Raw genomic sequence first — 15,738 nt, 5'->3', positions numbered from 1 at the left:
CAGCCCTCAAACCTCACAAAGTTAGTAGTCATAGCTCTCATCTTTTGTAGTCAGAGGCCAAATGTGAAATGAGTGTAATTTCTATCATATATTGTCATGATTTCTTGATTTGTCCATTGAACATTATAGTGAATACTGCAGCAGTAAACATGGTTGTCCCAGTGGCTTTACTGTATCCTGGCTTGTAATCTTTTGGATAGACATTCAAGAGTTGTATTGCTGGATCCTAGGGTAGTGGTGTGTTCAGTTTTATGAGGAATCTACAAACTGGAGTGGCTACTCTGGTTTAAATATACTTTATGTGTTACAAAGATCATTCTCCCTGAAAGAAACAGGGGATGTATTGGGAGGCTTCAGAAGCAACATGCTCATGAGATCTTGGATGTCACTGATGGATTGTTGCCATTACAATGGGAGTAGATAACTTCTTGTGAGGAGCAGCTTGGTAGGAAGGCTGGTTCAGTGGTCAGTTGCTCTCTACTTGGCATCATCGATGCACAACCTAATAAGAAGGCCCAACACTTTGTAATTGGGTTTCTCAGTTGTTAACACTAGGAACTAAATTAATTTTCTGTATAAAATATTCAGCCTTGGGATTTCTGTTGCAGTAGCACAAAAAGACAGACAGGCAGAAAGAAGTTTCAGTTCACTTTGTAAGTTAGTCTGGTTAACCGTGAATCCTGGTTTTCTCTACTTAGCTACTCAGGACAAAGAGGAGGGTGGAGTCTTCAGGCCATCCTGGGGAAAGAGAGAGACTATTTGAAAAAGTAAAAGCAAAAGGATGAGGGAATGGACCAAGTAGTAACCACTTGCCTAATAAGCCTAAGGCTCTGCCTTCAGTGCCTACTACTCTTAAAAAAAAAGAAATGTCCAGTTAAAACCCCTCAATCATGAAAATTTTTTTACAAAGTTGTTTATTCTTATAAAATTGCAAACAAGACTAGTAAATTTACATATAAGATAACATGTTCCATGACATTTATTTGCAATATGAAAGCAACACTTAAGCAAATGGAAAAAATCATCCAAATACCACTGATTTATGTTTTTGAAAAATGTTGTTTCAGCCATATTAACAGTTATTAAAAACAACTTTCTGTGACAATTTAACTTAAAAATTCTCTGAGCCTAGATTTAACTTTTAAATGTTTTCATTTTTATTGAAATAAGATTGACATTTTATATTTTAAAGAATATACTAAATTGTGATTGGTTTGTTCACCTAATGAACCCCACTAACACACATCTTCATGCTGAGAACTCTTATGACTTACTCTCACTAAATTCCAAGCACTGTATACTGCACTTGGAACCTTGCAGAACATTAAATCTCTAGAACTTACTCTTACAGCACCACTAAAACCAAATGTCTTGGTCCAGTAACCCAGTTCCTGAAACCCAAATCCCTGGTAACTACGCTTCTTCCTTGTCTTTGTGATTTCACATGGTTTGGATTATAAAGTTAAGTAAGTGTCCACTCTAAGTGAGATCTCTGTGTTCTGAGTTTGTTTCTCTTCTGCATAATGCTGTCTAACTCCATAAATGCTGAGGCCAATGTTTCCCTTGTTATTAAAGAGGAATAACATTTTGGCATAATAACACTGGTATGTTTGTATGGGACTTGAATTTAAAAAAAAACTCAGGGAAGTTAGAGAATGTTTCTTTAAAATTTTATTTACTATTTAGTGTTTTTAAAATTAGGTATAAATTTAGGGGAAATATTATTAGACTAAGATATTAAATGTTATTAGATTAAGGTATTAAAGTAAATTGCTATGTGTGTTCACAGCAAAAGCCATTTGCAAAGAGTTGTATCACAGGCAAAGTTAATCCTATCCTTGTTTTTCTGGAAATCTATACTAAATAACTTCAAGTAGCTATACAATTTTTCTTACATAAAATCAGACATAGTATATCAAGATGAAAGTGAAATAATTCTCTAAACTCAAATGTCCATGAGCTTCTTTTACTCGACTAGCACTCTACCTTGAGCCACATCACCACTTCTGGCCTTGTCCGTATATGTGGGGCTGAGAAATCGAACCCAGGACTTCATGCATGCTAGGCAAGCTCTCTACCCCTAAGCCACCTTCCCAGCCCATGGATAACACTTGTTTTGTTTGGAAGAAAAATACTTCTCTAATTAAAGTTCATAGTAACATACATTGTAAATGATGGAGGCCAATTTTGAATGCTGTCTGCAATCAGATCTCAGTTGGGAAATACCTCTCCATTGCTATTCCAGTGTGTGTGTGTGTGTGTGTGTGTGTGTGTGTGTGTGTGTGTGTGTGTGTGTGTGTGACATGTCATCCATAATACACCTACTCATCCATAAGATACCTATTCAACTCTCCCTATTTTACTAAAGAAAAAGAAAAATCAGGAAGCAATGCTTTTATTCCTCACAAAGACACGACACTTACTGCAGATTTTGTCTGCTCATCCTCGTTTGTCCTGAGTCGAGGAAGAGAATTCTGAATGGTTTCAGAGGCTACTAGGAAGACACAGGTGGATGGTCAGTACAGTGACAGCGTTGCTTGAGATTATTCAGTTTTCATTAGTTGGGTTAGACTTGAGTCAAGAATAGAAGGTTAAGAAGAGCAAAGAAACATTGGTGAAAAATGGGCTCGAGTGTGAGAGCACTCTAGCTGGGCACTACTGGCTCATGCCTCTAATCCTAGATATTGAGGAGGCTGAGATCTGAGGATTCTAGTTCAAAGCCAGCCAGGGCAGGAAAGTCCCTGAGATTATTTCCTTGAATTAACCACCACAAAACTGGAAGTAGAGCTGTGTAGATTGATAGCCTTGAGCAGAAAAAAAGCTCAGCAACAGTGCCCAGACCTGGGGTTCAAATCCCACAACGGACAAAAACAAAAGGTATGGGGAGGGGAGAATGCATGGTCTGCTTCAATGAACACCTTCCCTTTCAGATGCTGAAACTGATTTCTACTAGCTTGGTACTGTCATATCTGTCTACTCATTTGGAATTCTTCGTATGAAAGGCAACAGTTATTAGGAGCCCTGTTTTAAACCTCAATAGTCTTTCTCTTCCATATACCTCCTAGTCCATTCTCAAAGGGTAAACAGTAAATAAAACAAAAACAATGAACTGATGCTATTAGGAAAATTTACTAACATGTCATTTGGTTACTTATGTGGAAAATGTGTGTGTGTGTGTGTGTGTGTGTGTGTGTGTATACATGTACTTCAAGCAAGTAGCCTCCAAACTCACAAGTCTTCCTTGGATTGGGCAGGAGGTAGATTGGAATGCCATCCAACCCAGAGGTCCCAGGGACTGGAAGCTTGGGGGATATACACAGGAATTCCAACCATAATGAATCTTGTGGGGCTGGGAATATAGCCTAGTGGCAAGAGTGCTTGCCTCATATACATGAAGCCCTGGGTTTAACTCCCCAGTACCACATATATAAGAAACAGCCAGGGGCTGGGAATATGGCCTAGTGGCAAGAGTGCTTGCCTTGTATACATGAGGCCCTGGGTTCAATTCCCCAGCACCACATATACAGAAAATGGCCAGAAGTGGCGCTGTGACTCAAGTGGCAGAGTGCTAGCCTTGAGCAAAAAGAAGCCAGTCACAGTGCTAAGGCCCTGAGTTCAAGCCCCAGGACTGGCAAAAAAAAAAAAAAAAGATGAGCCTTGTGTTACTTGTCACTGTAACACGTGTCAGTGTGGGCTGGGAATGTGGCTCTGTGGTAGAGTGCTTGCCTAGCATGCATAAAGCCCTAGATTCAATTCCTCAGCACCACATACACAGGAAAAGCCAGAAGTGGTGCTGTGACTCTAGTGGTAGAGTGCTAGCCTTGAGCTGAAGACCTCAGAAACAGTGACTAGGCCGTGAGTTCAAGCCCTACAACTGACCAAAAAAACAACCAAACAATGAATGCGTTGGTAACAGATTCCTTTGTAAAAGTTTACATTGCTATTGCCTGTGGATGTAGATTTTATAGTGAAATGAACCCTCAAAAATATATTGACAAGCTTTTCATTTACAACCAACTACACACCAAAATGACCTAGCTGCTTTCAGGAAAAAAATGGAGATGGCCAGAGGTTTTTTTTTTTTCTTTACCACAGTCCTGCTCAGCACAAACTCTAATTCCTCTTTTGCACCAGGAAACTTGCATTGAGATGGATTTCAGAACCGAAGTCCAATGTTTTGCAGCACTTAGGTGTTTCAGAGTGAGTGAGTTGGGATTACTTACAGTTTCCTGATTCTGTGGAGTCCACCTGAAGTTAGAGAGAAGACACAATGAGAGACAGATCATGTCCAGTTCTGTATACACAGGACTCTCCTTCAATATAGTGACATTAGGAAACTAAAAGGGAACAATTGGCATTTCAGTGTATGCCTGGAATAAAAGTTTACCAACAAATCATACTTGGGAACACAAGAGACTGAGTCTGAATTAGGCAATAGCATAAGAGTGTTGGGAATTGCTTCATAAACCTTATTGCTCCTAAATCAATTTCATATCAAAACATGAAGAGTGAAATATTGATATAACTAATTACCTGAAAAACATTGGAATCCTGAGATATGATGTACCATGTTTAAAACAGATAATATCACTTCTCAAACATAAGGCATACACATATACAAAATGATGCAAAGCATGCAAGGGTATCATTGATCAGCATGACAGAAACTAAACGAACCAAAGTTAAGAGAGAATATGCAAACGTTGAAATCAATTCAGTAGTGAAACAAAGAGACATGAGAAGAAAGGCTGTGTCTTAAAAGACAAAGGAGTTAATGAAGGCAGTATTTTCAAAGAACTAAACAGATGATAGTAAAAGATTTGGGATGCATTTCAAAAGTTGAAGACCACCCTAGAAGACTACATGCATAAACAATTGAAGTGCCAGAAAATGAAAAGAAAAAATCAACAAAGGTCAAAACCCCAAACAAATCATCAAACTTGTTATTAATTGGTCCTTCTGAAAATAAGGTGATTTGCAGCTAATTCTTCAAAAAAAAAACACAGTACTCATAACTGAAAATGATAAAGGACAGCAAGTCATATTCTACTGAATCATAGCAAGTCATATCCTATTGTACTACAATTCTGGGCTTTGAAAAGAATCCTTTGCAGTTTTGGGATACAATTGCAAATGACATGTAAGAGAATAAAGAGAAAAACCCTACATTGAGAAAGAAACCCTGAGTGCTAAAACGGACAGAGAACACTGAAGAGCACATGAGGAGTCATGGGGATAATAAATTAGGTTCCAGCCAAACTATCTTACCCTCCAAGACATTGGAGACAGAGGTCATTTTTATTGTTTGATCCCTTCTACTGGGATAAAAAGATTTCTGTCAACAAAATACCTAGAGAAGCACAGACCTAAAAACAATTGGCAAGTACTAAGTAGGTAGTAACTGTATTCAATATGTCAACATGAGCAATGTGGGGGAAAAATGGGTTATGAAGGAGGTCACTAGAATGATTGCTTTATAATCCAAAAAAAGTGCTACCTCTTTTTAAGTGGTTTGTCCTACAAAACTTGTGTATCTGAAGAGAATTTTATTACAACATGCAGTAAGGAAATATTGTTTACTATGAACATATTTACAACATAATGAAAGAGAAGAACAAACATTTTTAAAACAAACAAGTTCAAATTAGAAGAATTGATAATGGACATAGGACCAGTAGGATGGCCGCTCTATGTTCAAGAATTTATGTCTGCTGGGCACTGGGTGGATCACGCCTGTAATCCTACCTACTCCGGAGGCTGAGATCTGAGGATTGCAGTTCAAAGCCAGCCTGGGCAGGAAAGTCCGTGAGACTCTTATCTCCAATGAACCACCAGAAAACCAGAAGTGGTAGTGTGGCTACAGTGGTAGAGGTCTAGCCTTGAGCTTGAAGAGCTCAGGGATAACACCCAGAAATAGCACTGCTCTGCCACCCCTACTGTATAACACATTCATCCTGAGACCTGCTAGTTGCACATGAGTGGTGTCTTAGAACATTGAGTATCCTCATTATTTCCTGTACACCACCACATGATTTACTGGCCCATGATTTACAATGTAGAGCTCAATGACAGACAACCAATGGCACTAAATTGACACACTAACTGTGGTCCATGAGAATTGAATGGACTCTCCAAAGAAAAGACAAAAGTAACCAAAGACAAGTTTCCAAAAGATGCTGACATTTGGTTGGAAATGGAATGAAGAAGCATAGATATGAGTAACAAACCTTGAGGAGCTCAGAAAGTCAAATGTTTATTGTAAACCAAAGTCTTTAGAGGAACACGGGAAAAGCGGAGGGGAATATTCTGTAAAGAGAGAACTAAGAAAGAGTAGTTGGCAGATTATAGGATACACAAGAGTCAGAAGCAAGGCTTACGTTCTCATTGGTGGTCTCTCTCTCCACATCGTCTGTATTATTGGAGGAGGGTTCCTCAGGAAAGACAGCGATGGTGTCATCTGAGAAAGGAAGGAGAAAGGGACAGGACAAATTATCCATTTGACTCCTATTTTCCTGAAATCAAGGCTGTGCCTTATCTTAGTCTGAACAGACGTAGGCACTTTATGAATTGGCCTTCACAATATTAACTTATCTCACTTCCCTACCCAAAACTTTCTTTCCTAATTTCTAACCATCTTCTTTTCCCTTTTTTTGGTGGGGGGGGGGCAATCCAATCCTGAGACTTGAACTTAGTGCCTGGGTGCTGTCCCTTAGCTTTCTGCTCAAGGCAGCATTCTATCTCTGGTGCCATAGATCCACTGTGAGCTCTTTTGGTATTTAGTAGGAGATGAGTCTCACAAACGTTCCTTAGATCTCAGCCTCCTGAGTAGCCAGGATTATAGGTCTGGGCCACAGGCATCTGGATAGTTGGCTTATTCTTATTTTTATTTTTCTGGTCCTGGGGCTTAAACTCAGGACCTGGGCTCTGTCCCTGAGCCTCTCTGGGCTCAAGGCTAGTGCTCTACCACTTGAACCACAAACCCACTTCTGGCTTTTTCTGTTTATGTGGTACCAAAGAATCAAACCCAGGGCTTCATTCATGCTACGTGAGCACTGTACCCTTATGCCACATTCTTAGCCCTTATTTTTCTTTTCTTTCTTTTTCTTTTTTTTAATCTGAGATTTTGGACATGAACTCTTTATTTTTTGTGTCATTTGTGGGGCTTGAACTTGGAGTCAGGCTGCTGTCCCTGAAATCTTTTGCCCAAGGCTAACACTCTGCCACTCAGAACCACAGTGCTACATCCAGTTTTCTGGTAGTTACTTTGAAATAAGAGTCTTATGCACTTTCCTGCCCAGGCTGGCTTTGAACCCTGACCTGCAGATCTCAGCCTCTACAGTGATTACAGGTGTAAGCCAACAGTGCCCAGCAGTACTTGAACTCTGTATTTTTGCCTTTTACTTTCCTTTTTTAATCATTTTTTTATTATAAAGATGATATACAGAGGGGTTACAGTAGGGTAAAGAGTGCATTTCTTTTGGAACAGTGTTACTCCTTCCCTCATTTTCTCTGCCCTCCTCCAGTGGACTTGATCTGACATTTTGGTTCATTGACTGATGCTCTACCAACAGTGCCACACTTCCAACCCCTAACAATTTTTTCTCCTTGTGATGCTGCACCACCATAAGGTTCTCATAGATGGAACACAGGGTGAAAGTTGAGGAATATAATGTCTTAATTCATAATGATTCTGTTTCTTAAAGCTCTGACTATCTGGCATTGGCTTAGGTTCCTGTTGTGTTCTGTTGAGTAGAATTACCGCCAACACACCTGTAGCACAATGTAGTTTTCTTAGTCCCTGATTCATTCTCTGGAGTATGTGTACTCTAAATGTAAAGCCTCTGAATCCCTGTGGTTTCTCCTATAACATGTAATCTCTCTCCTTGATATGCACAAGTATATATTGTGAAGGAATCTACCATCAGGCTAGCAGATCATAAGAAGAGACAAGGCATTCTTACCCTTCTCACCATGCAGATCAGTCACTTGCATGTGACTTGGGCCATTTTCATTGTCATTTGCACTTCCTCCTTCATCCACCTGTAATGACAGAAAGAAGTTACTGTGAAAATGAGGCTGTTCTGTGTCCTACGCCCTGGTCTTATCATTTGGTGGCATTAGAAAACAGATGGGAAACCAATCAAGTCAAGGGAGCACAAACCCAATGCCAGTGGCTGAAGCCTGTAATCCCAGCTACTCAGAAGGCTGAGATCTCAGGATCGTGGTTCAAAGCCAGCCCAGGCAGGAAAGTTCGTGAGCCTCTGCTCTCCAATGAACCACCAGAAAACCGGAAGTGATGCTGTGGTTCAAAGTTGTACAGCACTGGCCTTGATTTGAAAAGCTCAAGGACAGTGTCCAGGCCCAGAGTTCAAGCCGCATGACCAAGAGAGAGTCCAATGATACATAGCAAAAGTATCATTGCAAAGAGATATGAGTCCTTTATGGGCTGTGCTTGACTGAAGACATTTTTTATCTTTCTTTTTGGCAATTACAGTTTTTCAAGGATTTAAAAATGCTGCTGTGGATAAAGTTTATTGTGATAACTTTTTTTTCCATGAAAAGAGTATATTTTATTGTTTTTATTCATACATGGTTCAATTTTCAATAATAAAATTCAATAAATTTGATTCCTTAATCATAAAAACTTGCTGTACATATTATTTACATGTTGCCACTGTTGACAGCCATACAAAATATCACAAAAAGTTAACCAACTGTGCATCAGACCTTCACACAAAAGGCAGGAGCTAATTAAGTAACATACATTCCAAGATTTAATTATAAGTATTCATTAATTTACCATTTTCCTCTGAGAAATAGGCATTCTCAAGCCTTAGTCACAATATGCCATTTGGTATTCACATAAAAACCACCCTTTAACCTTTGTAACAGTAAATTTCAAGAAGCAAACCACAACCAGAATCCAGAATGGAATTAAAAGTTCTCCAGCTTCTTGCTGTGCTCTATCAAGCTGCTATCTATCAAGCCAGTTGAGTTTGGTAAATTTCCTGTTGTAGGGAGTGTCAAAAATAATGTAAAGATAATATACTTTCCTTTCATCACCACCTCTTGGGAGTGCAAAGGGAGCCCTATGATGCAGAACTCGAGATGATTTTTGCAGGAGTTCTTCAATGACCAGTGCTAATTGAGTTGTAGAGACTGAACTAGCAATTCACCTCCTATACTTGATTGCAAAACCTTAGTCATTTATTTTAAAACCTTCTTCCTATGACAACAGACCTTAGTCATGTACATTTATTTTTGCTGTGTGCATGCTATTATAAAATGGAAGAAAGGCATAAAAACTCATCTTTCAACACGTAGGCTATATCTCAATGGATAATTTGACTAGATAATTTGTCATAAATTAACCTTACTCCCCCTGCAAAAGAAAACCAATAGGCTATGGATCACATTATAGGGGACAGAAGTGGGAAATTCTCAAAGTTCAGTTATGTTATAACTTCACACAAAATTTTGGCAATAAATTTATTAAGACACTACAAAAAGCTGTACAAACAACCATGAAGTGTAAAGTAATGTCACTGGACCAAAATTTAGTTTAATCACTTTTATTTCAAGTATATTTTAAAAATCATAAATGGGGTTTTGTAATTCAAAGTTGAAACATTTTTTTCTTCATCACTTTAGAATCTGTCAAGCAATTCCAGACCATGCTTTCTAAATCCAGCCTTCCATTGTTATTTTGCAGATTTCTGAAACCTAGTATTTAAGCTAATCCATTCTAAATGTACATAAGCATTATATACTTCTCAATAAGATTTTTTGGAAAACATTCATCAAATACAAATAGTTTCTGTTCAAGGGTCAGCAGTGAGGGAATACTATTAAAACACATATCAAGAAATCACTTATTCATTTTTTAAAGTAACAGAACCAGTGCTGTTCTCTGCCATGAGAGAGAACATGTAAAATTAAATATTTTCACAGACTCTGGTAATATTTTATTTCCTATACAGGCCTCAGTTGAACTTACCTTTTTGTTTTGTTTTGTTTTTTTGGCCAGTCCTGGGCCTTGGACTCAGGGCTTGAGCACTGTCCCTGGCTTCCTTTTGCTCAAGGCTAACACTCTGCCACTTGAGCCACAGCGCCACTTCTGGCTGTTTTCTGTATATGTGGTTCTGGGGAATCGAACCCAGGGCCTCATGTATACGAGGCAAGCTCTCTTGCCACTAGGCCATATCCCCAGCCCTGAACTTACCTTTTATACTAAGTTACCACAGGCATATTTAGTGAATAAAAATCCCAAGTGTTATTCCAAAGAACAACCAATTACTTTGGGGGGTGGGGAAGATAACCACCTTGGGAATTTGTCAAATGGTTACTTACTTTAAATAAAAATAACTCATGGAAACATTTTTAAACTAACTTTGGGCATTACATGGATATTATTCATTATTTTAAAAAATCAAAACTTAACTTTATTTTTTTGGAATTTTTTTTACCTTGACTTTTAAGATTACAACATTTGCTTTACTGATTTGACTAAATCAATATTTAAGAATTTAATAAGTAAAATTTTAAATTCTGTACTTCAGTGTATGAGTTCTTTTTCAAATGATCTTCACCCCTCAGAACAGACACCAGAGCAATACTCTCAAGTTACATTACTTGAATTCTAATAAAGAAATGAAATGGACGGACAGCTGAAGACAGGTATTCCCTGTGCCTAATGAGGATGCTTTGAACAACTTCATTCCCTGAAGCTCCTCAAACTGTTTCCATTCAACAAGTCCATACATTATTCTTAAAAATAAAAGTTTGGTCACTAGAAAAAGACTGGACAAAAGGTATTCCTTCTTCAACCCCACACGACAACTGAGACAGCTCCAATCATTCCCTCCCCTCCCCACAGAAACAGGGAAGCGGCATGGGCTGAAGTTTTTCATCTGAAATCTCAGCTCCTAAAACATCGCTGCTATCTGCTCCAAGTTGCAGGTTTGTGTACTTCGCTCTCCAACATTCCCCCATTTATAAGTTTATTTCCATACGCACGCGCACACACACACAGATACACACCCACACACTCATTCACTCTCAAGTAAGACAATTTTTTGTGTTTGTTGATAAATTATGAGGAATATGAACTAGGTGTATACAGGGTTTCATAGGTGCTTTGTAAACATCAGAGTCACTTGAATCCTTTTCTCCAAAAGCCTGAAATCAAATTGCACACCGGGGATCATTACTTTCCCAGACGCTGTTCACAGGCTGCATACTGACGAAGGGCAGAGAAAAAGTCCTCATAGCTGATGTTTAGGTGGGAAGGCAAAGAGACAATTTCAGTCAATCTGATTTTCCAGGGAAGAAAGCCTAATGTGCTGTCCACAGGACCAAATTTCAACACTTAATCAGGATCAGGAAAACCACTTGAACTAAGTACACTGTCTAACATATCTACATCCAAATTTGTGGATGTCTTTTGCTGCTTGGCTACTAACTGGCAGAAGTCGTGAGCAGCTCTCACAACATCTGCTTTTCCATCTTCTGGGGACAGCACCTTCACAGCCAAATGGCAATTTAAAACTCGATCGTCTTTTTCATTACTATTTGCGAACTCTGTTGAGTATTTGGAACAATCTAGGCCCAGAAGTTCCTTCTGCTGTTTTAAAATTTCATCCATCAATCTGGAATTATTTCTTCTGAAAACTCCTTGGTGGTCGTAGACGCTAATGTAGGAGATCCCCGCGGCCATACACCACACCACGAGGCTCGCGATGTCCGAGAAGCTGAGCTCCAGCCCCTCCTCCGTGACCACCAGGCCCATGTGCACTGGCAGCTTCTCCAGGGTCCCGCCGTCCGCGCGCCAGCGCAGCCGGGGGTGGGCAGCGGCCGGGCCCGGCCCTCCCCCCCCCCCCCCCCCCCCCGCGCGGGCGCCGCAGGAACCGGCGGTTCTGGCCTCCCGCCAGGGGCTTGCGGAGCGTGAAGCCGAGCAGCGCTAGGACCGCGGCGGAGGCCGCGCGACAGCAGTGCCGCCAGATACAGTTCCAGGTGCCAAAGCGCAGGTGAAGCCGCGAGGTGAGCGCGCGGTGCAGGCAGGACAGTGCTTGCAGCACCCGCCACATCAGCTCTTACATCCAGTCATGCTCCCGCCAGCCTGCCCGCCCGCACTAGCGGCGCCACGCCTCTTTATCCACCCCGGCTGACGGCGTGGGCCATAGCCGCGTGTCCCCCCACCACCCCGCGGCCGAAGCCCTCGCCACTGCCAACACCTCACCTCGCCCCCGCCGCCATCTTCCTCCTCCTGTGATAACTCTTATCAATTACTAAAGCCAGTTGTTTTCCTCTCTCTTTCTCTCTTTCCACTCCAGGGTAGCTATCTACCATCTGAGTCACAATTACACTTCTAAAGGCAATTTTTAATGTTGACCACAATCAGATCCCAGTTGGAAAATTTGTCCCTTCACAGTCCCTTAAATAAAATGAATATGATTTATCGTACATGTTTACAGGATCATAGTGTAATAGATTTGACCATGAAAAACAGAGCAATACTTGTGTGTCACATAAAGACAAGCACACCTGTACCTCAGCTTTCAGTTGATCCTCCTCGCTGGTCCTGGCTTGAGGAACAGAATCCTGTGTAGTCTCAGAGGCAGCTAGGAAGGTGCAGATTAATGGTCAGTACAATGACAGTGTTGCTTGGGATTATTTAGGATCAGTTCATTGGTATGGACATAAGACAGGAATATGAGGAAGGAGAAAATAAATGAAAAGCATGAAAAACTTCACTTTTCCTTCTAAAGGAATCCTATTCCATGAGGTAGTGTTTAAATGGTGTGTGAGCACTAAGATTCATGCAGAGACCATATACTTAATAAAGACCAGATCTATCTCCTCCTCTTTCCTTTCAGAAGCTGAACTCCATTTCAATTATTTTGTTGATCACCTCCAAAATCGGTTTTTCTCTCCCCTCCCCAAATAGTCTCTCATACATTACTCTCACCATATACTCTCATATGTATTCTCTCTTTTTTTTTTTTTTTTTTTTGCCAATCCTGGGGCATGAACTCTGGGCCTGAGCACTGTCCCTGAGCTTCTTTTGCTCAAGGCTAGCACTCTAGCATTTGAGCCACAGTGCCACTTCCGGCCTTTTCTGTTTATGTGGTGCTGAGGAATCAAACCCAGGGCTTCATGCATGCAAAGCAAGCACTCTACTGCTAAGCCATATTCCCAGCCCCCCATGAGACTCTTATCTACAGTTAATCACCAGAAAACTGGAAATGGTGCTGTGACTCAAAGTGGTAGAGCGCTAGATTTGAGTGAAAAAGCGCAGGGACATCACCCAGGCCCTGAGTTCAAGCCCCACAACTGACAAAAAACAAAACAAAACACAGGAATACATCTTTGTGAGTTCTTAAGAGACCATGAGAAAAAAATAACCAAGACTAGATTAGAATTAAACAGCTATGTTATATGCCAAATAGGTTGCTTAAAATACATGATAAATTGAAAACCTAAGGCCAGAACCTCTATAGTGGATAATATGGCATCATCACAGAGATCAGTTAACCATTTAAGATTCACTGGAAAAGTATATCCACCCATCCTGTAGTATCTGTGTTCCTTTATGAACTGGATGTGACAGACTGAGAAGGAGATATTGCCATGTGATTCAGAAATAACGGAAGGGGGCTGGGAAGGTGGCCTAATGAATACCACCAGGTAAAATATCTACGAAAAATCATTACTAGAGGAATGCTTCCACCTAAATGGCATTTTTAGGCAAAAAGGACCTCATCTCTTTCCTTCCAAACTGAAAAGTGAAACATAGCAGAAGGAAAACTCAAGTGGAAAAGTCTACAAAACTTTTCCACTCACCAATTAACCACCCAAAGAGCTGGAAGTAGTGCTATGGCTCAAGTAGTAGAGCACCAGCCTTGAGCAAAAAAGCTAAGGGACCAGCACCCAGGCCCTGAATTCATGCCCCAATACCAGCATGAAAGAGAAAGAAAGAAAAGAAAGGCAAAAGAAAAAGCAAGCTAGCTGAGATCATAATCTAATATTTTCATTAGCTATGAAATTAGCAGTGGTGCACTCTTCTTTTATACTTGCAATTTTCCTAAAACTCTCCGTTTATTATCAGAAACAAACTAAATCCAGGTTGTTCCCTATACCTATTGGTACTTGGTGATGACTTTGAAACTTCAAAAGTCATCTTCAGATCATACTGATGTTATGAGAAATCCATTGTGAAGCCCACCTGCTAAAGCTTCTTGCTTTCCTTATGTGATTGTGGTGACATTCTGTCTCAGACAAATGTACTTTCTTATGACATGAGGAAAATAGAAACTACTTGAATAAGGGATTGCCTGTCCTGTTGCTCTATAGAGATCTTTGTAAAGAACACAAATAGCAGTTGTCATACTAAGATGTGATAATCTTTCCCTGTCCATGTACTTATCGAAGGGAGATAGTGAACAAATTATTATATTGGGAATTTTTTATTTATAAGATCCAGTGTAAAATAAGCACTTGCAACTTTTTAGATCTGTATGTTGCCTGTTTAATTAATATATTTCTGGGTTTTTTTTGTTGTTGTTTTTTGTTTTTTTGGCCAGTCCTGGGGCTTGGACTCAGGGCCTGAGCACTGTCCCTGGCTTCTTTTTGCTCAAGGCTAGCACTCTGCCACTTGAGTCACAGCGCCACTTCTGGCCATTTTCTGTATATGTGGTGCTGGGGAATCGAACCCAGGGCCTCATGTATATGAGGCAGGCACTCTTGCCACTAGGCCATATCCCCAGCCCTAATTAATATATTTCTCTATGATATTACTTAAAGTTTAAAAAAGTTTTCTATCCACTGCCAAGTTTCAATTGGATAACATTTTGTCTACTTTTTTTCCCTGTTATTTGATGCTAGGTGGAATTTAAGAAATGACATTGACCTTATTCAAATAAAGAAATATTTTAGTAAATTTGCTTTTTTCTCCATTAAAAAAAGTTAAATTCTAAAATTAACATGGAAATATAAAAGATACCAAAGATCAAAAGCATAACTGAGCCCAGACACTGCTGGCTCATGCCTGTAATCCTAGCTACTCTGGAGGCTGAAATCTGAAGATAATGGTTCTAGGCCAGCTTGGGTGCTTATCTTCAATTAATGACCAAAAGTCAGAAGTGAAGCTGTGGAACAAAGTGGTACCATCACTTGCTTTGAGCACTATTTTTCAGGGAAAGTGCTAAAGCACAGAGTTCAAGCCCCAGGACTAGCATAAAAAATGCTTTTCCTAAGCATAAACAATACTGGAGGTATCAAAATACCATATTTATTATTAGATGTATAGCAAATGTGGAAGTGCATCAGACTAGTAATCACAGCCCCACGAGTTCAATATACATTTTTTTTTACCAGTCCTGGGGCTTGAACTCAGGGCCTGAGCACTGTCATTGGCTTCTTTTTTGCTCAAGGACAGCACTCTGCCACTTGAGCTACAGTGCCACTTCTGGCCTTTTCTATGTGTGTGGTGCTGAGGAATTGAACCCAGGGCCCATATTACCAACTCTGAGTTCAGTCTCTAGTAGCACAAAAATAGTGGATTTTAAGTTATACTACAGAGCTATTGTAAAAAATAAAATAAAAAGTAGAATTTTACCAGCAAGAACACAGATACAAAGACTTATCAAACAAAATAGTCGTCCCAGGAATTCAACCACATAGATACAGCCATTTCTTTTTTGGAAAAGGAGAAAAACGCACCATCTTCAATGAATAGCA

The 15,738-nt window shown here is 40.0% G+C and overlaps 1 pseudogene; it reads right to left on the bottom strand.

The window, feature by feature from the left end:
• Positions 1-10,721: 10,721 nt before the first annotated feature.
• Positions 10,722-12,086, bottom strand: LOC125342221 (annotated as a pseudogene).
• Between the last annotated feature and the right edge of the window lie 3,652 nt (positions 12,087-15,738).

Source organism: Perognathus longimembris, chromosome 25 (genome assembly GCF_023159225.1).
Source record: "Perognathus longimembris pacificus isolate PPM17 chromosome 25, ASM2315922v1, whole genome shotgun sequence".
NCBI classification, from domain to species: domain Eukaryota; kingdom Metazoa; phylum Chordata; class Mammalia; order Rodentia; family Heteromyidae; genus Perognathus; species Perognathus longimembris.
The sequence above is the reverse complement of the archived record's forward strand: the minus strand, read 5'-3'. Positions and strand labels throughout refer to the sequence as shown.